Genomic DNA, 20,115 nt, shown 5'->3' with positions numbered 1-20,115 from the left:
ATCTGTTAACACCCCAGTTTAGTTTGAACATATACCCTACCCTATACCCTACGGCTCTAATTTCTGAAACCTAAAGATACAGAACTTATATTGATGCACAAACTCAAAGTTCATGTAACAATGTTGAATTTATCACGCTGATCGTTTTAGGACATGGAGTAGCTAAAGTGCATCTTGTTTAATTTGGCATTTTCTTTTTCTTTTCTTCGTGTAGCATTTATAAAAGACTTTTAAGAGTATCAGAGGAATAATTTAGCTCTGTTTGATCGGAGCCGACCTGAGGTTCAGTGCCCATCTTTTTAATGACTTTTGATGATTTAATGAACTTAAAAACCTTTCCTCTGTATTAGTTAATGGTGATTTCATGCACAGCATTCTTTTCAACCTGGTTCGTGCTTCACAGCTTCACAATCACTTTAAACTGTCATTGTTTGGTGCATGGGGTATTTTTTCAATTGTAACTCTCTGTTCTAATTCTTGACACTTCAACATATCGAGCTTATATCAATACATAATTTCACGTCAACACTAGTTGGCTGAAATAGAAACTCGTTGCTCATGTAACAAAAGATGAACTGGTTTTGTTGAATTTATGGTGTTGATTATTTTGGGACATAAGGTGGCTAAAGTTCTTCTTTGGGTGGTATTTTCAAAAGTTATCTTTTCAGAATATAAGAGGAATCTTATTTGTTTTTCTCAAGTCTGTACCTTAACCCTGACCTGGGTTTAAGTAATGATTGATGAATGACTCAGTCTGTAATTCCTGTTCTGAGGAGAGAGCCACTGTTAACACCGTTTTGTTGGATGTTCAGCACACAGATGATGTTTGTGGACCTGAAACAATGACAGATGTGTTTGACAGTGAAACACCTGTTGGATATGTTCACTCTCTTCTTTAGCAGAACTTTCAATAAAGTGGAGATCTGAGTTCACCGCTGTGTCCTATGTTATTTACTCCAGATTCAGAAGTTGCAAATAAACATTATAAGGTTTATCATTTATGACAAATTGGTTTATTTCAATGCATGCAGCACCACAGTAATAGAACTTAGAGAATCCTCATTGGAAACTGTAGAACTTTGCTTCTTCACAGTACTGTAATAACACAGATGAAGGTATTTGTTAATTTTCCACATGCATTTTAACACTAGCCGTCACATTTTTATGTCATTCAACATTTGAACCAACCTGACTCATTTTGGGGGTCAGCTATGCTCTCACGGTAGCCTTAACCCCACTGGTCCCCCGGCGGCACCCTTGGCCATACTTAATTATTGACCACACATACCACACTAATCTGCTCGATTGACTTCTGATATTTATGAACAGGTATCTGCATATGAATGCAAATAGATGAATAAAAACACATTACATAAATAGCTAAACAGATGCCAGACGACAGCCGATGGGTTCAGAGATTACATTTGGGCCAATGTGTTCTGACTCTTGCTCTCCACGTGGACTGTTTACCTGAATGCAACTGATACCTATAAGTGTGTGTGTGTGTGTGTGTGTGGGTGGGTGGGTGGGGGGGGTAACACGTAGTTGTAACACGTAGTGACAAATGGCACCCTGCAATACAACAAAAACAAGAAGATGGATGAACGTGAAGGGAATGGAGTACCTGCCAAAAAAGGCTAAAAGTTTGTGCAAGTATTTCTCCAAACGGGAGGATCGTACTTAATAGAGCAACATCAGTCAAAGTCATGCCTTTTGTAAAATATGCCACACAGATTTTAATGTTTCACGCTGAGGGAACAAGGACAAATCTGATGAGTATAAGAGCACTCAAGAGGCAGGGAAACATGCTCCACCAATCACTGTATTCATACTCTCTCTCATCCAATTTCACAATCACCCTCTCAGCCGTCTCAATTGTTATCAACACTAATACAAGCTCACATTACCCATTTCATCCGCTGCAATACCTTTAGTTGTTGTATATTTTTCTCAACTGTGCAATAACACTTTTTATATAATTATAGAAACTTATCAGTGTTTTCAAACTATTGTTGACACCTTTGTAGCAGTGAGAGTGCAGGTTGTTTAGGTGATAATGTTAGTCTAGTCTGTAAAGCCTCCTAGACTTAGAGGCATGTCCATCAGAAAAAAAAAAGAAAAAAAAAAAAAGGTGAGTATGAGTTTTCTGCTGTCAAAAGCTAATAAAAAGAATTACTGGCTGTAATATGAGCAAAGAAAAAGAACAAATAGCAGCTATTGCTGATTTCTGCAGGTGATTTTCATCCTACTAATAACTTTAAATGCCATAGAAAGAGCCGTGATTAAGCACCAGCAGGGAACATGAGAGTCCACACAATAAGAAGAGATGCCAGGAAAGACTGTTGAGGATTGTCCCTCCTCAGCTCCAGTAAGAAATCTTTTATGTGCAGTTCGATTGCTTGTTTCTCACCTCATCTATTGTCCTCCAGCGCTCTCCTTCCTGTATGCTCCTGAGTTCATGTCCTGTTTGATCTGAGCCAGATTTCAGAGAATAAACTGAAAGCTGGTTTAGGGTTCGTCTGATTCTCTTTTCTTAAACAGTGTATACCTCACTGTATGTAATCTAGTGGTCAGTACATGAACTGCAACTTAAAACCCCAGCTTCAGCAGGCAGCCGTGGGTCACGCTGTGTTGCTGTGGCCGTCTCTCCTGAGTTTTTCTCTGCTGAATTGTTGATTGTTTTTGTCACAGTGTGAATTAAAGGCATGACTCGTCAGCTGCAGGCTTCAGTCGACAGCAGGTCAATACAATTCATTATCAAGTTTACTGAACTCAACATGTGCTCTGGGAGGGACACGTTTGGTTATGAGCAAATATCATTGATAGTTATTGATAATCCAATTTATTTATTGTAAGAGGAATTAATAATTACAGGGCACCAGCCTGGGATCAGGGACTTGTGACTGAACCGTGGTCAGTCACTAGTCAAATGTCAATATTTGAGGATGATTTTACATTGAACGGCCGGACCGGAGCACTGACAGACACAACCAGCTACGCACAAAGAATCACAGACGCTCCTTAAGCACAGCAGATCAACAATCAATAACACTTCAATCATTAAACTGTCTGGCTGCAGCCACACAGCAAGCAGGTATTTGCACCAGCAACTACAATGACCAGCATAAGCAAGCAAGCTGGGGAATGTGTGTGTGTGTGTGTGTGTGTGTGTGTGTGTGTAAAGCAGAGACAGAGAGAAGCAGCCAAAGTGAAACAGAGGAGATCCTTCCTGCTGTGAAAGACATGATAACTGTGCTTTTATCACTCAGGAATGCAGAATGTGAACCGGGGTTCATCAGCTCTTTTAATAGCATATTGGCTTTAAGTACGGAGGCAGAAACTGACACAGGCAAAGCCCGACGGCGTGGGACAACACAACCACGTGTTCAACAACAGAAACAAGCATGACTGAGGTATCTGAAACAGCAGCAACAGGACTCTCCAGTCCTCTCTACAGTCCATCAAGTTCACAACAACACAGTGAAGCTTACAGACAATGAAGCTCACACCATTATTAACCCGTCTGTGCCCAGATCATAGCTTCTTACCTGAGATTAAGGTGCATTTCAGTCCCTCTGGAAGGTCTGCCTGCGTCTCCTCAAGCTCAGACCATGATGGGAACGTGGTACCGTGGGCTGGCAGCCGTACCTGAAAGACAGCGGGGCACCTTCAGGGGGCAAAGGGGGGGGTGCCAGTTACCTTCAGAGCTCATCCCTTCAAGGATCCAGGCAGTCTGTTACTCGTCCAGCTAGTTGGGGGACTGTTTCGTGGACAACCAGTCCAATGTCCCGCTGGCGGGCTGTAGGATTACGTCATGTTGTTTGTCGTTCTTATTTGAATGTACAAATAAATGTAAGTTTCAGTTTCAGTCCACATGCACCTTCACGCTCTCAACTGCAGTTTCTACTTCCCTCTTAGTTTTATGATATAGTTTTTTTAATATTAGGTATTTTTTAATTGCACAAATTTAAATATTTCACAAAGAGAATTCAGACTACATAAACTTACATTTTCGAAGTGAAATGTTTCACTGTTATGAATTCAGTGGCATTTGAATCACAACATTAACGTTGTGACTTCGTGGCCATGTGTCACTTTAAAGTCATGTTAAGTTTTGGACCAAAGGGTTTCATCAAGTGAGATATAACAACTGCGTATTGTCAAGCATACAAATTTCAGCAAGCCTGAACTGTAAAGATCACTTCCTGCACTGGCTGCAGAGTCTCAGAGATTAACACACACTCTCAAAGTCACTCACACATACACACACACACACACACACACACACACACACACACACACACACACACACACACACACACACAAACTAAGTCTCCCTCAGAGTGTCTTCACACACAAACCAAAAAGTGTGAATTGTCTCGGAAATTACAGCAGCTCAGCGTGGCGGGCAGTGAGGCAGCAGGTATTGATAACACTGCAGCGACTTATCGCCTCGTTCTTCTTCTCCTGCTAACACTCCACCTGTCTTCCTCTCCTCTTCTACCTCGTTTGTTTCTCTCTCCTCTCAGACTAACATGAGCACTGTGTCTTAAAATGCAGATATCACAGAGCTCAGAGGTGTTGAGTGAGAAAAATCAGTCTTCCCTGCAGGAGAGGATTATGTGGAAGAAGAAGACATGACTAGAAACAGAAGGTAGTTTAAGCAGCTCAGCTCAGGTGGCTGACCATGTGTGGACGGGAAGAGGTGCACAGAAATTAACAGAGCAAGCTCAGTTTAATCAGCAGTCAGTCATCTACAATTTAACCATTTCATCCTGTTTTTTCCATTTCTGTCAATTTTGAGCCGTTAAAACAATGAATATTCTGAACAAATAATACAAATACAAGTAATACATTTTCATTTCATTGGCATTCTCCCCAAAAGAACACAGGGAGGGTTGATGCAGAATAACAGTACTATATGATGGGCTCCATGTCTTTGTCTATTAGCTCTGGGCTAATGGACCACAGGATACACAGGACCACAGGATTTCTAATTCTCGTACTCCCTCTAGCTTCCTCTGTCTGCTTCTCGCTGACTTTCTCACTCCCGCCCTTCTTCCTCTGTCTGTGCCTCATTCCCATTCGACTCACACCGCTCTGTTTCGTCGCCTCCTCTCTTTCTATACTCTCCCCATTTTCAGCCTCAGTGGCTCCTCACAAACACAGACAGTATTGGCGTGTACAGAGGACTGCATTGTAACAACAACCCTCCTCGTGGACACACAGCATTAGTCACAGAGGCCTGAATACATACTGAGATGTTAAGACATTGCTTTAAAAGAGCCTCTGTTTGTGCAATAGGCAACTGCTGAGGTTTTAAATAGTGGCATCAAGTTTCACTGCATTCATGTTGGACAGGAAGGCGGTACAGTCACATGTTTCTCTCTCCTCTACATGATGGTAATCAGGTCAAAGCCACTGTATGAAAGTCAAAAATAAGTCTCAAAACCAACAAGTTCAAAGTCAGAAACAACTAATTATGTGCTCGTTAATCAGCCAAATGCAAGTGTTTAACAGTTGGATTTACAGGACAGTGAAATCAAGATAGAATTTAGCCTGGTGTCAGTCCAGTGACATATTTACAAACCTTTTTTTTTCTGTGAGTTTGAGAAGATTTCAAGTCCATCCAAACAGGCCTGAACCGGCCATCGTCTGATCAGCTGACTGGCCTGATGAAATGGGTGAATCAAAACAACATGGAGCAGCTGCAGCCTGCTTTAAAGCTGATGTTATGATTTCTGTTTGCCATCAACTGAGACCAGACACGTGCACATTAACACAACATTCAGTCAGTGCGTGCTGTGCATGCAGCCGAGCTGTGGAGAAAAAATGGATGTTGCATGAAAAAGGTGGAAATAAGAAGGGTTGCATTAAAGGAGAAAAGCGTTGAGGAAAATCTGCTGTCAGATGATGCGACAAGACCAAAACTCTGAACCACCACTTTAACGCCGGCCTCTGCCCACAGAGCAATGGTTTTTAGGATGTTAGGAAGGAAACCTGGTAGATTGAGGATGGATCAAGTCAAGGGCTGATCGTTTTTACATTTTTATTCAGTTTCAAAAAGCAGTTCTTACAGAAAGCCTGTTTCCTCCACGGCTTTCTGCACACAGAGGCTCCGAAGTGTTTCCCCAAAGACTGCATTGATCTGTCCGTCTATTAAAAAGACAGCATGAGGGCAAGAGCAAAGTGTGTGTGAGTGTTTGCATTTCCATGTAGCTCTTCTCCGTTACACACTTGTGCAGGGAAACCATGCAAAGTCTCACACAAGTTGTTCAGGCTTTTATGCTGTAACATGCAGACAAACACACACAAATAGTGTGATTACAGAGCACACTTCCCCTCCACCCCCCTGATAAGTCATGTTGTGTTGGTGGAGTTTTCTGTTTCTGGACTGCAGGGCATCGTACACATCAGTACAGAGCACAGAGGATCCTGAAATCATGGGAGGAAGGAGGGTGATGCATAACCGAACAAGAGGCAGAGGCGGCTGTGAGGGGACGTGTACCCATTTTCAACTTCTAAAAGGTGTTATCAGTGAAAAAGTGTTCAGGTTTTACATCAATACAAAAGCACTTTCACAGCACAGGGGCTGATCAAAACGGAGGGCTGCATCAAACTGATGAAAAGAGCTGCTGCCATCCATTTTTAGAATTGTTCATTTGCAGGATGAATGGTGAAACATGATGACAAAGGCTTGGCTGTGTCGGTGTGTTGATCAGCGCTTTAAAAAGCACATTTCCAGTAGATGGAACGTTAAGGATCTCTGAGGGGAAACTCAGGTGAATAATAGCAGTAGTTACAGCTCAGCCGTGCTGGCAATAACACATCGAATAAAGAAGAAGCATCTTCATTGATCGTTTCACAGGTTGTGAAAATGTGCATCTTTACCTGCCCACGTGATCACCTGTGAGGATACAGGCACACTGTGTTCAGACCTGAAAACATCATTACTTACCTCTCAGGGGAAGCAGAAAGAGGATGCACACCTGTGAATCACTGACAAATTGAAATCTCTTTATGATTTTTTTCAACCAAAACGCATTCCTATGCAGTTTTCATCCAAAGTCATCAGTCTTTAACCAGCCTGAGTTAGAGCGTCAGGAAGTGACACTCGACAAACTCCTGTACCGATCAGCAAAACAAAGCACTGGACCCAACAGGCGCTGCTCATCAAACCAAACACGAACAGGCAGTAACACAGTACACACTGTCAGAAGGGTTCTGAAGACACAGATCACATGTGGATCTCCTCATCCCAAACTCCCTGGATTGAAGGCAGAGGGGGGGCTGAGAGGAAAGTGGGGGAAGAGGAGAGAAAGCAGGAGCTTTGTAGTTTCCAAACCATGCTTCAGACCAACCATCATTGACAGTGCACTCTCTTTCCCACATGAATACACACACACACACACACACACACACACATAAACAGCATACTTTAGTGGTGCTTCAGTGTCCAAGAAATCTGGCAGGCAGAGAGGAGAAGCTAAGCTGGTGCAATGTGGGCCAACCCAGTGCAACAACAACACAGCAGCGAAAAGCAAAGCAGCAGTAAACACGTCATTCTCTATAAGCTGCTGGATTGCTGTTGGGCGAACACTTAAACAACCATTCACGTTCCCTTCAGGATGAGCTGAGATCACTTCAGCGATCCACAGACTTTCCATCCGGCACCACCATCAGGTCAAAGTTTGGTTTATGACCGAATGCCTGCGAAAGCGGTGACATTCCCTTCAGCCTCAGCTTTGTGTTCAGTGCTAACCATTTTATTTATCTGTCAGCATGCTAACATGCTAAAATACAGATGGTGAACATGGTAAACATTAAACCTGCTGAGCATCGGCGTGCTAGTGTTGTCACTGTGAGCATGTTAGCATGCTGTAGTTAGCATTTACAGCACTGTGTTGTCCTGCTAGCTTTAGACTGTGATGTCCTGTCGAAGCGTGAAAGACAAGGAGGGAGAATGAGACAGAGAGATCTGTTACCGAAGACAAAAGAAGGAAAAATGAACAGTTTAGCACGTCTGCTAATGAACAGACACTCAGCTTCTGACATGTGGACATCTCGGCCGCGATGGAGGTGAGACAGAGCCACATCCAGTGGACATTTGAACCCTGACTCCGTGACATAACCCCTCTCCCACTCGATTGACTAAATGAAGTCGGCAGTGGATTAAAGGCTTGTTTCTCAACTGGTGTGACATTTATTTCCGTCCACCGAGAGGACTGAGAGTCTAAAGTTGAGCTGCTTTGCTGTCCTCCCATACCTGAAAAATGTCTCGCCTCTATGTAAATATGATGCCTGAAAAGTTAAGAAATTCCCACATTTCCCACGAGGACACTTATCACGATATTCCTGTTTTCTTTACTATCTTTACTGTCGTCTCAAAGCATCCTCCCTCCTCCTCGCTCCTTGTCTCTCTCCACATCTCCTCCTCCCTCACCCACATTCCTCCAATCAAACACAAAGCCGACCTTAAAAAAACAAGAAGCAAAAACACACTTGAACTCTCTTTGAAAGTGAATTCCCCCTCGACGGTGAGCTTCTGTCTTTTAAGCTGCAGCCGAAGCGAGGGCGACTGAGCCGTCCCCACAGTGGACAGAAGACAAACACAGCCGGGCTCGGACGAAGGGGAAGAAGAGGAGGAAAAAAGAGCAAAAAGCACTTTGAAAGACGGAGGAAGGGTGCGGTTGAAGTCCCTCTCCAGCAGCCCTGGAAGCGAGGCCACCTCCTATTGGTCGAGTTTATTTATGCACCCGGCCAGTTATTTGGCTTTGCACTGTCTGGTTGCCCTGGTGATGAAGGATTAGACCCTGCTCCCCCTGTGTGTGTGTGTGTGTGTGTGTGTGTGTGTGTGTGTGTGTGTAGTTCTTACTGAATGAATGTGACTGTGACTGTGTGTGTATATATTTTTGCTTTGTGTGTATGTACTGAGTGTGTACATGAGTGTGTGTGCAGGTTTGTTTGTTTGAGATACAGCATCACTGTCCAGGAGGCGGTGAATAATTTCACATCTGAAGGACGAAAGACGGAGACGGGGACAGAAAAGAAGAAGTCCGTCTCAGTGAAAACGTACATATCAAAACTGGACTTTTCAGGTAAACATCCAGAAACAGTATGACACATAACTCCCTTTAAAACACCAAACCTGTTTTTACATTTCAGTTTTTGTACCGATTAAACAAACTAGAACATGTTCATGAGTGTCCTTTAGAGGTGCAAAGCATCATGGGACACAGGCAGGCTAGCTGTTCCCAGCCTTTATGCTAATCTTAGCTAAACAGCTCAGACAGGGTTTGTTTCTCCTCAGGCAGCAGCGTGTTTTTAAAGTACTATGGGTAATATGCAGCTAATCTGCAGCCTCGTCCAGTAATAATTACAACCACAATTACCTTCTGGTAATAATTTGAATCCTGTCTCCTTGTATTTTAAGTTGCCTGTGCTCCTTTATTTCTGTTAATCTGGTAATCTGATTAGATGGAAACATGCTAACAGTGACATACGGGTCTATTTGGGAAACAAACAGAAAAAGTTAAAGCCATCAGGGAGTTAAGACCCAGTAAAATCTCATGTAATGGGCTGTAGTGAGGTCTGCTCAGCCTAAATTTGTTAACATTTTGGCGAACTGGCTGTGATCAGTGGCTGTTTGCAATGTTCCCATGGATGTACACACGACTATCACTGGATTACTTTGATAGTGATGAAAAGAGTCAAAGCTTAGAGCACAAAGCGAGACAACAACACTGTTAGTGTGTCTGCAGCCCTCAGCGCCTGCAGCCCCTCCCCGGTAATCATCAGCCACCACTGACTGCAGCAGAAAACCTCCATACATCACCACAGCTTTTCCTCTGCTGATCCAATTAGAAGAGCAGGGATGTAGCTGCTCATCTGTACCCTCAACGAAAAACAGAGAGAAAATCGAGGAAAGTCGAGCTTTCATGGCTGAAGTCTGACCTCACCGGCCACTTGAAGGAACATAGGTGGGTTGCTTCTAGTTTCAGGTAAGTTTTAGGATAGTTTGACTGAGTTTTTAATCATCTAAAAGTAGCTGCCGTTGACAGTTATCACGTGTAGCTCACTGGCACACGAGTGAATGACAGGCGATGGAGTGTGTGCTGCCCAGCTCGCCGCAGTGTGATCAGCATTCGAGCCGCAGGGGCACTTTTGGCTTTTGGCGTGATCACCACCTAAAGGAGCACTCGGGCAACTAAAGCAAAACAACTTTCTGCTGCTGAAGTTCAGTTCAAGTGTTGTGTGTGATGTCAGGTAAGATCTCGGGAGCCGGCGCCGTGGCGTTTGGCGGCAGGTTGTGGCCCAGTCGTTGAGAATCGCTGTTGGAGTGTTTACCTGATTGTGTCAGCGTGTGTTGGTCTTTTCTGTTGAGATTCTGAGACACAGAGTTGAAGAAGTGGATCGATGAGAACCAAAGTACTTTTCGTTGTCCTGACCATCCGATCCAAACTCCCCCCCCTCCCCCGCTCCTCACCCGTCTCCCTGCTGCTCCGTCTGATCAGGCCTGACAACAGCATTCACTATTCATTAGGAGAAGTTAAGCGGGAACCTGGACCACTGTAAGCCTCAGGCAGGTGAGGATGGAAAGGACATCCAGGACTTCAACAAGAGCCACGAAACACGCACACACTCACACACACAAACATACTCACACACTGACTGGATGGAAATTAGTCTTAAAAAGTTCAGGTGAAGCGGCCTGTAGTTACACAGAGAGGACGGCTGAGCAGGTCTTTGAATGCACAAAGCTGGACAGTAAAGATAAAGTTAGTTTAACGCTGGACATAAATAATGTCGTTAAAGTGGAGAAAGTGCAGATTGTGCTGCGTCATTTGATGGTTGTGACTGGGAAAATGGGGAAAGTAACCTCGAACTGGATTAAGGGACACAAAGTAAGTGGGCATACGGCTCAGCGGCAGTTAAGATTTCACTTATCGATGAAAAGGTTTAGAACATGAAGCATGTTTTCGTCTTTATTGATCCAGGGAAGTTTCACTGAATCCTCTCTTTTTGAGATATGCTGGAAGCTTCCCAGTCAAACCACAGTCTGATCCGCTGGGTTTTTGACTGTGAGTGTTGCTCTAGGGCACTTCAGTAGTGGTACTGAGGGAGAGTCAGTGGTGCTGTTTTTCTCTCTCCAGCCAGACTTACTCTGCCGGTCTGGGATTGGATGCATTGATTTTTAAGCCCACTTGTTCAACCTTTAAACCTGCACCCGGCTAACTGATGTTTTCGTGCCCTCTGGGGCAGCTGATGCAAGCTGTGAACACAACACTCACATATTATCACATTGCCTGTTGAGCTGAAACGCTGAACTTGTCTTATGGCCCGTCCACACGTACATGGGTATTCCTTAAAACAGGGCGATACAAAAATAAAATCCCATCCACACGAGCACTGTTTTAAAAAAAAGTCTGTCCATATGAAAACACACAATTGAAGCACTTTAAAGAACCTGCCGAATCAACAGGCGCTGATAACCCTAAAGCCGTGCCTGCCAATCAGAAGCCTGAAAAAAGCTTTTACCAGGAGGCTAACTGCAGCCAGAGGTCCAACCGCTAAATGACAAATCCTGCTATGACCCACCTTCATCATACCAGACCTGCAGCATGGGTCTGTGTGGCGGGGGTGTTGCATTAGCAGTGACTGTGCAGCACATTCTGGCGCCTCTGATCCTCAATAAAACCTGAAGAGTAACTGTACATTCATGTCCTAACATGTAAAAAAGTCCTGTTTCTGCATATCTTCAGCCTGGAAGGAGCTTTCTTTTCAATGACCTAAAATGGGTTTGTGTGGACAAAAGGCCAAAACGCATAGATGAAGCTAATTTTGAAGAAGATCTGTTTATGTGTAGATTTTGCATCACACTCTCAGCAGAAAAAGAGCGACATTAGCATGAATTTTGAATAGTGTTTGTGTCCACTTGACAAATTTAAGTTCAAATGCTCCAGTTCCTGGGGCAACACTTGGCTTTTGAACTTCTAAATGTCAACCATGCAGCTGGTAGCTAGCTTCATCTGTTAGCTATGTGGCGCTGAGCAGCCAGTGCAGAGTTGTTTTCTTCACCCATTAGCTGAAAGCAGCTGCTTGCTGCAGCCAAAAACAACATTGATGAGAGCTGTGAGAGTGATTGATAGTGAAGCTGCTGCCTGTAAAACCAAAACAATGAACTGAATCACGTCAAAAAGCTCTGTAGGAATGAGGGGAACTGCAGGTATTTTAATCGTATCTGTTTTATTCCACACATTCATTCTTCTTCCATATCAAAACCTTGCACCTACATTACCCACAATGCAACTCGGCTGCTGACAGTTCGGGCAGAGTTTCGGGTGTTATGCTAGCAGCGTGCTAGAGCTGCCAGCCTCAAGCGGAGACGCTCTGCTATGCTCACTTCTCTCTGACTCCACACCCCAGATTTCTTTTGCTTTTCAAAGCTCAAAGCCGACACCGACTCAGGTGACAGAGTTCACACAGCTCCCCCTCGAGACACAACAGACTTCAGCTGTCTCCACACATGCAGCACAACTCCTCAAGACCAGTAAACAGACTGGAGTCTGTGGATCCCCCTTGTGTCATCCGACTACATCTCAAACCAGGAGTGTTGATCGCTGCTCTGATTGGCCACAAAATGAATTGTAGAAAAGTGATAGCAGCGCACACTTGTTGGACTTTCTGTGAGTTCAATCTCTGCTTCTCTTCACACGTCCGCACACCAGGAGCCTCATTTATAATGCAAAAAAAAAAAAAAAAAAAAAACAAGGTCTGAGGAGCCGTGATCAATAAAAACAAACGTGATGGGAGAACACCTGTACATAAACTCATGCATACAAACATTTCAGAGACAGGAAATTGTCAGACGGTGAGGCGGTAAACGAAGTACATTTACAATTCAGGACTTAAAAGTTGTGCTGGTGTCTTGTCATATTGCAGCACTGCTTAATTACAGCAGTAAATGAGCTCAGTCCTCCTCTTCCTCACTCGTTAAATTGGGAGGAGGTCTCTGCCGTGCTTATTTCTGAGTGCTGGAACATCAGCGCCGTTCACTGCTGGAAATAAGCTGCGTTTTCTTTATGGGCACAGAATGTGGGGCTGTAAACAGACTTCAGAGAGCTAGAAAACAAAGACCTCGCTTCACTCAAAGGCGAATCATGTGTCACAAAGGGTTAGGGTTCGTGTTGAACCTCTGACAGGTTTCATATTTACCATCTGTTTCATATTTACTCTCTATATTAGCTCTGATTTGGCCTCTGGTGAGTAATGTTGCCTCTTTGTATGTCTGTATTTAAGTTCCCACATTAGAGCATCGTCTCAGGCTGTTATATCCATGTAAACACATGAAAACACACACATCACACACACACACACACACACACTGGCTGCTGCCATAGTCAAACAGCATACAAGCTGCTTTGCAGAGCAGAACAAATCTAGAAACTGAATTATTGATTATTACACTCCTATAGCCTCGGCTGTGTGTGTGTTTATTTCCTCTGTGGTTCACTAATCCTCCACCAAACACGACACTTTGACATCTCGTGTCTTTTGTATTTTGGCTTTTTGTGCCTCGTAGTGGACAGATATCTTTACATTAATTAATAAACAGTCCAAACAGTGAGAGGAAGGCAGGCCTCTCCTGAGCAGAGGCACAGTTCAGAAGTTACCACCTGTCAACAGTTTTGAACTTTGACCTCTTTCCTTGACTGGAGAATATAGTTTTGAATATTTACGCTCCAATAAAGCTGCATTGAGACCAACACTTTGATTCTGAGCCAAGTGTCAGAGGCAACGTTTTGAAATCCAATGCACTCGAAGAATTCCCTGAAGTGAGTCATTCCTTCCTCCAGCCCATTCAAATCTTCAAAATAATAAGTTGTTTCCTCAAAATACTAAATCTTGCCTTTTTTAAACCTGCATTAATTGACTGTCTTGACACAACATTTACGCCGTATCATCTGAATATGACAGAAAACATGTAAAGCAGACATGGAGCAGCACGGCCGTGTGGTCACACGGTGTTTATGCTTCCAAAATGTTGTTGTACAGATGAACGAGGGACCTTCGGGCCTTTGTTGATGTCAGAATACATCCACAGGTGCGCCTTACTGTGGCAGGAAACCAGGTTGATGAGAGCGGTGAAAACAAAAACCGTGAAGTTGTGGCTCTAAAAAGGAACGCAATGATCAGAAAAAGGCGAAAACATTCTGCAGAGCTGAGAGGAAGTGCAGCTTTAAGACGGCCTTTAAGAATACAAAACGGTGATAATAAGAGTTTATGTTGATGGCTTCTTTTGGGTGAAAGCACTTTGTGGCCTGAAAAATGAATAAATGTGAGCTGACTTTGAGCTCTGAGTCGTCTGCGGCATCGAGGACGATCAGAGTGAACAACGTGAGCTGGCTGGAGCAGCGCTGTGCTGACTGACAGGTGAGTACAGCTGCAGGGCGAGAACACACACACACACACACACACACACACACACACACACACAATGAAGCACACTGCAAGATACAAGCCAAAGTCCTGATGCACACTTAAGTCAGCTACACAGGAAAGCATTCACACACACACACACACACACACACACACACTGCGTGCATCACATTCAGATAATAATGACACCGCTGAGCAGAAAATGCTGACCTTAACTTCGCACCGCCGCGGCGCTCAAACAGCAAATCATCTATCAGCCAAAACATTTCAAAACAAAGACAGCAGACACACACATGCGTGCGCGCACACACACACACACACACACACACACACACACACACACACACACACACACACACACACACACTCACTCACGCTCCTAAAAGACAGCTCCACTGTTTGTAGTTTATTTCCTGTTAGATCTGTGAACATGGTGACATCACTAAATATGGGTCAACAGGTTAAAATCACAGCCAATAATCATTCAATCAATAACCTTCAATCCCTGTTGTGAACAGCTATAACACTGAAAGTAATAAGAAGAAATTCTGCCAGTCAGACATAATTCGTGGTGCAGATTTATGTTATTGGAAAAGGGGCAGACAGAGAGGGTCCATATGCTGAAACAAGGCTGAACAAGCCGGGTTACTGCGCTGCAGTCATGCAAAGAGACACTTGGTTGTTGCTTGAGGAGGTTAGGAGAGAAAATTGTTCCAGCTGTTTAGCCTGGAAGCAGAGGGGATCTGTCACCATTAAAAGAGGGAAAACACACCTTCCAACAACGTCAAGACTGCATTATTTAAAAGCTGAGCCTTACATTTTGACACCTTATTAGTTAGCAAACTAGCCACAGATCGTATTCTGAGTTTGCGATGACTCTGAGGGGCATTGTTGGTCAGAAAATAGCAGCAAACATCAATATCTAATTTCTCTAATTACACAGAAATGGATGTGGGCCTGCGTCACCTTTGCTAAGCCAGCAGAGTTTGAAGTCACTCTGACAGAACAGAGATAACAAATCTTCAAATCTGCCACTTCATAAGAAAGAACACATCAGATTATTTCAACCTGTTTCAAGACAAAATTCAACAGGTGAGCTGCAGGTTGGCAGTTAAGTTTCACCTGTATAATGTAGTTTCTTTCTGTAATAGCGCCTACATGTGCTGAAGCTGTAACGGCATACGAGGGTTTCAGTGCCTGGAGACATGCTGCCGTCTTGCCTTGATCAAAAGATGAAAATAACCCCGTTTGATGGCTCTGCCATATAAAACAAACATGTGAAGTGAGCTCGGTGTCGCTGAGGTTGGAGCGCGAGCTGTAGCTGCGCTGTAGGTTTGAGGCTGAATATTCCCACAGTAATCAAACACTGCGTCTCTGAGCTCAGCTGAAGGGAGCGACATGTTTTGTTCTTCGTTGTTTACTTAGAAACGCTCCAGTTTCAGATGTTAAAAGAGGGCTGACATGATAATGCAGGCTAATTCAGCTCGAAAACAAAGTCAGTGAATGCCGCTTTGACAGCCTCAAACCAAAATCATGTTAATGAGCACAGACCACAAGACAGCTGCAATCTGTCAGCTGATAAAATCTCCTCCTGTGGTTTTTATTGGCACCGCTAACAGAACGAAACCTGTTTGACTAATTTTTCCCTCAGGCTCTTTACACCTGATCTCTACATGTACGGACTGACCTGTGAGCACACACACATAAATTACACGGTAGTCCGCTGACATCATCGTCATGTAAGTATTTGTGTGTTGATAACTGTGTGTGAACGTACTGCTGGAGGGTCTTTGGCTTTGGCTCCTCTGACAGTAATTTGTTTTGACTATTTCCATTACTGCAATCAAGTCTATTCAAAGAAGACACCTGCTGAGCAGTGTGTGTGTGCGTGTGTGTGTGTGTCTGTGTGTGTGTGTGTAAGAAAAGAATCTGAAACCACAATTTAGAGAGAGAACTGCCGACAAAGGAACAAATGCTGATGTAGATAAACGGGTAAATTAGTTTTCTTCTGTGTGCGATTGGTTTAATGAATTAAAAAAAGACTAAATGATTCTTGATCTTGTTTTTATTCTAAGAGGATTAAAGCCCCACGAGCGACTCCTAGAGGCCGTAATTATCATTACATGTCATATCTCATACCTCATATGAAGGTGCTGGGACAGAACAAACGCCACAGTGATTATTTAGCGATAGAAAGTGAATAAATTTGTCCTCGAGTGGCGCCAAAGAAAATATGGATCATCAAATCAAAAGGCTGAAATGTGATTAGTTAACTTCTAACTTACTTGACAGTGAAAGACCGACAAAGAGCAACATTAACATTCACACTGAGCTGTGTTTGTGGCCATTTAAGTCCCGTATTCTCTCCCCTTTTAGCTCTGGTTTGGTCTCCGTCAACTCCTGAGAAACCATCTAGCTGTTCAACAGCCAGATGTTCCACTTTCCCCAGCAGCTGCTCTCTCTGTGTTTGTCTTGGTGCAGGTCAGGCAGAGTACAGAGCTTTCTGCCTGAAAACAGCTTCCCGCTGCTGCTGAAAATGATGCTAACAGTGAGGTTGAAAGACCAAAACAATGAGCTGAAAATGCTACGGTGCTCAGTGGAGGTGAAGGCCGCAGAGGCAGGTGATGATTCTCCGTCACCTGAAGCTTCTCCTGCCACATTTCACTCCCTCATTTCCTCCAGTGTTAACAGAAAATATTGAGTGGAGCAGTTTTAAATAACGGAGGAGACGTCTGCACTGGATGTGATGTTCAGCTCGTGTTTTGTCAGATGTAACAGAGAGAAACAGATGTACAAACTGAGTCTCAGGCTGCGCCGGCTCGTGTTCAGCAGTCAGCGAACGTCTCTGATTGGCCGAGCAGAACACTGCTGGCTCATCAATAGTACAGAACGGATGAGACGGAGTCAGAATACCAAACACATCATCACAGCGGTGCCTGCTCTTTTCTTCTCCATCACAAACACACACGCTGGTGCTCCTATACTCGTGAGGACCTTCGCTGACATAATACCTTCCCTAACCTTTAACCCCAAACCTGACATTCTGCAGCCACCTGCTACGTCCGCACACGTTTGTACTGTTGAGACTACGAGAGAATCAGGTGGTGTCACAGCGACACAAAACGCTGAGAAAAAGCTCAGCTCCCGTCCTCGATACAGCACGTGTGTGTGTGTGTGTGTGTGTGTGTGTCAAGCTTACAAAGACAGAGCATAGCCAGTTTTACACTCACATGTGCAGTTGGTAGACGAGCGAGCCAGAGCATGTGTGTGTGAACAACTTGCCAAAGGAGAGGCAGAGAAGAGAAAGAATAACTGTGTTGAAAGAAGTGGGACAGAAAGACAGAGAGACAGAAAGACAGAAAGACAGAAAGACAGAAAGACAGAGAGACAGAAAGACAGAGAGACAGAGAGACAGAAAGACAGAGAGACAGAAAGACAGAGAGACAGAGAGACAGAAAGACAGAGAGACAGAAAGACAGAGAGACAGAGGGACGATGACAAATATACGCTCGCTTGTAAAAACTTCATTTCAAGGCAGCAGGCTATGCCTGAAGCAAGTTTGACGTTCAATGATTAATTTATCTGTACCTCGATCCCACAGGAGGACTGTGTGTGTGTGTGTGTGTGTGTGTGTGTGTGTGTGTGTGTGTGTGTGTGTGTGTGTGTGTGTGTTGCCTCTGTCATGTCTTCCCTTCAGGATCATCAGCCTGGATACACAAAGTGCTTCTGGTTATTTTGGTCATAAGCGTGCAATGAGATACATATGTGTGTATGTGTGTGCATATCCAAAGACAACAGGTTCAAATGAGAAAATAAGCAGGAGAAGACACAGAAAAGCACAAATCGTACCGTGCGCCGTGTCTGGGAGCCGTCTCACCTGGAGTGCTGGTGAGAACAAGCAGCTCTGCTAAAACTTCAGCCCAAACAAACAGGCAGAGTGGGCGACCTCTCTGTTTGACCTCTCTCTCTGCTCGCAGCGCTGCAGCCGTCTCTGCTCACAAAGTTAAAGGAAACTCCTCACAACGCTCGTCTTCCTCCTCTGCCTCTTCATCTCTCTGTCTCTCTGTCACCTCACTTCATCACAACAGACAGGGACACACTGGTTCTCCGATGTTGGACATCAGAGTGATACAGTGACAATCACAGTAAGTATGATTTATGATTAATGAGCTTAAACGTGGAAATGCAATGATATGAAGCTCCTCACTCAGACCCAAAGTCTCCAGCGTGTTTCTTCAGAACTGCTTGTCAGATGTTCAAATAGCTTCACAAACGTCCTGAACTCACACCTTCGGGGGCAGGCGGACTGTGACTAATCATTCCTGTAACTTTTAGAAACTGACATCAGCACCCATGTCACGCCGTGATTGGCCAGCAGTGTGGAGGTGAGGTCGGGTTTCAACTTGTTTTCATTCTCAAAACAACTGTTTCTGGCACTTCTGAGTGAAACACCACGAGTGTCCTCCAGGAGACGCCGGGATCGTCCCCATTCAAGCAACAACACCATGTGCACTGCACTGCTCTGGTGTCCACATATTTCTGGCCATGCAGAGCAGTTGCACTGTGATTTCTGTCTTTCCACTTCAGCCTCAGTGTATTTTGACTTTTTTGTGCATGACCTCTCTGTGTTCTTCCACCTCATTCCTCTTGCCTCTCCTCTCCCCCTCGCTCCCTCTACAGTGCTGTAACCATCCAGGCTTGTGCAGAAAGTTGAAGATTTCCCTCGACTCTTCTCGTTCTCCCTTCTATCTCCTTTATCTCTCTGTCTCTCTGTCAGTCCACCGCTCTGTCTGGTCACACTCTCTCTCTTCTAAACTGAGGACAGACGGGAACTTACTTTCTTCCCCACAAAACCCCATGGGGGACAGATTTCAGCATTGCACGTTAAATTATTGATGAAGCATCCCCTTCCTCTTCTCTTCTCTCCCTGGAGGCTTTGTGCTGAGGGACGCTGAGAGAAAACAGAAATCTCTGAGGACTCCCTCCGCATCTCAACACACCACAGTGTGACTGCAGACTCACAGCCGACTGCAGGCATAGACGGGCTTATCTGGCCCTTACATGTCAGCATGCACCCACAGAGGGTATGCTGCAGAGTAGAAAATAAACTTTACATGGTTGAATGATCTCTGAGGAATCAATTCAAATTTATCAGCAAATACTGACACAAACATAAAGCACACACACACACACACACACAAAATGCAGCGGTTGGACAAGATGCAGTCTAATGTCCCAACAGTGGCCCCTAGAGGCTGCAAAGTTCATTGCACCTCATAATAAAAAGCCTTGATGGGACGATCACGCTGATGTTTTGAATCCTTCCTCACCAGGAAAATGGTCGCACATGTTGCCAAGCCGAGTTATTTTGTCCTCTATTCATGTTTATTGTTAGGTGGAGACCTCTAGTAGTCGTAGTTATTATGACGAGAAATAAGGAAATCAGCTGACGTAGTATAAAAAGCAAGAAAGTCCACCTTAGAAAGAAGGTGGGGTGGATGGATGGTCAAACTAACAGAACCTGCTCCTAGAAGACCACAGTTTGCTGTTTGGGTGAGTCTGACTGTATTTCCATCCAGTAATTAATCATAAAAATGTGGAAATATTAATACAGGATATGCTCTGTATGGACACCAGCCTGCATGTTTGTGTTGTTTAATTACTGTCCGATTCACA

This window comes from Chaetodon auriga, chromosome 20 (assembly GCF_051107435.1).
Source record: "Chaetodon auriga isolate fChaAug3 chromosome 20, fChaAug3.hap1, whole genome shotgun sequence".
Classification (NCBI taxonomy): domain Eukaryota; kingdom Metazoa; phylum Chordata; class Actinopteri; order Chaetodontiformes; family Chaetodontidae; genus Chaetodon; species Chaetodon auriga.
This window is presented reverse-complemented; position numbering follows the sequence as displayed.